The sequence below is a fragment of the Carcharodon carcharias genome, chromosome 2, assembly GCF_017639515.1.
Source record: "Carcharodon carcharias isolate sCarCar2 chromosome 2, sCarCar2.pri, whole genome shotgun sequence".
Classification (NCBI taxonomy): domain Eukaryota; kingdom Metazoa; phylum Chordata; class Chondrichthyes; order Lamniformes; family Lamnidae; genus Carcharodon; species Carcharodon carcharias.
In genome coordinates, this window is record NC_054468.1 from 159,636,636 (window position 1) to 159,639,347 (window position 2,712).

Sequence of the window (2,712 nt, forward strand, 5' to 3'; positions counted from 1 at the left end):
ACTGTTCGACTCATCATGTTCAGCTGCAGCCACTCCATCTACATCTTCTTCGTCCATAGCGTCCCCCGTTTGCAGCGCAAGATTGTGTAGAGAACAGCATGCAACTGCTATCAACAACACTCAATCTGGGGGGTTTTGGAGTGTGGCCCCGGAACGATCCAGGCATCAGAAGGGCATCTTGAGAAGACTGATGGCTCCCTCCACCACAGCCCTTGTGAAGGCATGGTTCCTATTGTACTGCTGCTCAGCTTCTGTTCTTGGATGGCGGGATGAAGGGATAGCCCTTTTCACCCAGCGGCCATCCATCCAGACAGGCTGGAGCACTGAAGAGCCCTGGCACCTGGGAGTGTCTGAGGATGTAGGCATCATGGGAGCTGCCAGAGTACCTTGCACAGACTTGTAGAATCAGCATCCTGTGATCACACACTATCTGCACGTTCATGGAGTGCAAGCCCTTCCTATTAACAAAGGCACCGGGCTCATTTGCTGGCGCCTTGATGGCCATGTGTGTACAGTCTATTGCACCCTGGACACGGGGGAATCCAGAAATTGCTGTGAAGCCTCTGGCTCACTGTGCCTGGCTGGCCTTGTCCCAGCTGGAGTGGATGATGGTCAATGCACGCCTGAACAGAGCGTTTGTGACCTGTTTGACACAAGTGTGGGTAGCTGATTGGGAGACATCACAAAGATCACCCACTGACCCTTGGAAAGAGCCAGAGGCATAGAAGATGAGGGCAGCTGTAACCTTTAGAGCCACTGGCATGGGGCGCCAATCCATACAGTTAGTTGAGATCTTGGGACCAATCATCTGACAGATTTGGTTGACTGTTTCCCTTGAGAGGCGGAGCCTCCTTCGGCACTGCACCTCAGACATATTGAGGTAGCTGCTTCATCGCCTGTATGCCCTGGCAGCAGGATAGTGGAGTCTTCTGCGGCCCCTTCCGCCTTGGACTACCTCTTGGCCCTGCGCCCCTTGTGCCTGCACCTGTCCTCCCAAAGGTGGCTCCCCTGGAGGCTGAATATGCACTCCTAGCCCCCCTTCTAGCCCTTCCTTCCACCTCAGAGGAGGTGCCTCCAGTGGGTGGTTCACTTCCCATTCCCAGGCCCAGGGAGGCTTCCTGAAACCTACAGGCCCCAAAACAAATTCTCACTGCAGAGTGCTGACCTGAAGGTTATGAGTCCAGCCCAAGCAGCTGGTATGTGTTTTGAAGTTTTCCAGCTAACACAGGTGAGTATCAGAAACTTTTGTACAATAACTTTTAAACCTGTAGAATCGCGATCCCATTGAGCCCTCTCCTCCTGCTCATGGATGAGGTTCATACCAATTTCTGCTAACCGCCTGCCCATGGTGCCCATGCAACGAGCCGAAGATTGCACGGGCTTCACAAAATCCCTTAAGGGCCTTAAGTGGCTCGTTAGATCGTCACGTACCTGCCCACCGAATTATCGCGATGGCGCGCGGTGATGTTGGGACACTCACCTGACGTCACCGCGCGCGGCGTGCGGGTCCTGCCCCCCCGCATGTCAAATGGAAAATTCTGCCCAAGGTCTTGCTTGGGGAAGGGGGTGAAGTGGCCTCAGGCAAGGAAGTGGCTGCAGGACGAGAACCGTACAGGGGTAGGAGGGTATCCCAGGGTTTGTGTCGGGACACATGTTATTCTGTACAAGTGGCCTCAAGATGTTAGGGCTGAGGAGGCAGTCTCTAGCGGAGATGAGTCCAGATGGACTTGTGAGGGTGTGTGTGAGAGAATGGGTGGTGATATCCCTTGAGCTGGCAGTGAGTGAGATGCCAGTGAATGTGTGAGTTTAATGATAAGATGGTTGCCATACCCTGGCTGCATGGATTTATCATTCATGCTCTGTCTGCATTGGAAGGCCAACCTCTTCTGTGTAACATTGGCACAGATCACCAATGCCATTGCCTACCAAGCCAGAGTAGCTGCCCCTTCTGTGGCCAGAACAGCAGTAGGGGACTTCACAGCGGACTTCCACAGCATCCAAAAGGCCCTCGAGGGATGCAGTCTTCTTGCTTTTCAATGCCATGTCTGCTTTGTTGCAGTCATGGGCTGGAAACACTGAGTGCAGCTCTACTACAAGCATTGTGCCTGGCGTGATGAAGCGGCGAGGTGATGGTGTGGCAGACAAATGAGAGCCCACCATGGAAACAGTGTGTTTCCCGGGAATGCACGATTAATGTGGCGGGTTTGGGATGAGACGGTGTGAAAAGTCACAGTTGAGGCTGGTGGGGGTAAAAAGTTGTTTTATCTGTCTGCTACCACACTTTAGTGCAAATCTGGGCAATTTCTTTGTACATGCATTTATTTTTGTAAAACCATCATCTATCCACTCATTTAATTTGAGATTTATTTCTTTCCAGCATTTGTTTCAAGCCAGCAAGGCCATTCCATAACATTTGCTCTCTTAATTTTTTTTTGTGGATTCCACATGATCCCACAATAAACAATTACCTACATAGCAGTCAATGGATATACTATCTTCAGTATGCCCATTGTATAGCATCTCACATAAAATATTTGACTAAAAGAATCCCATCATCATTGCTTCCTCAAGAGCAAGCGTTTCAACAGCCCATATACAAATCCTTTTTATTTTTTTAACTCTCCAAGCCAAAAGAAAACATAAGAACATAAGAAATAAAGACCATTCAGCCCTTCAAGCCCGCTCCATTATTCAATGAGATCATGGTTGAGC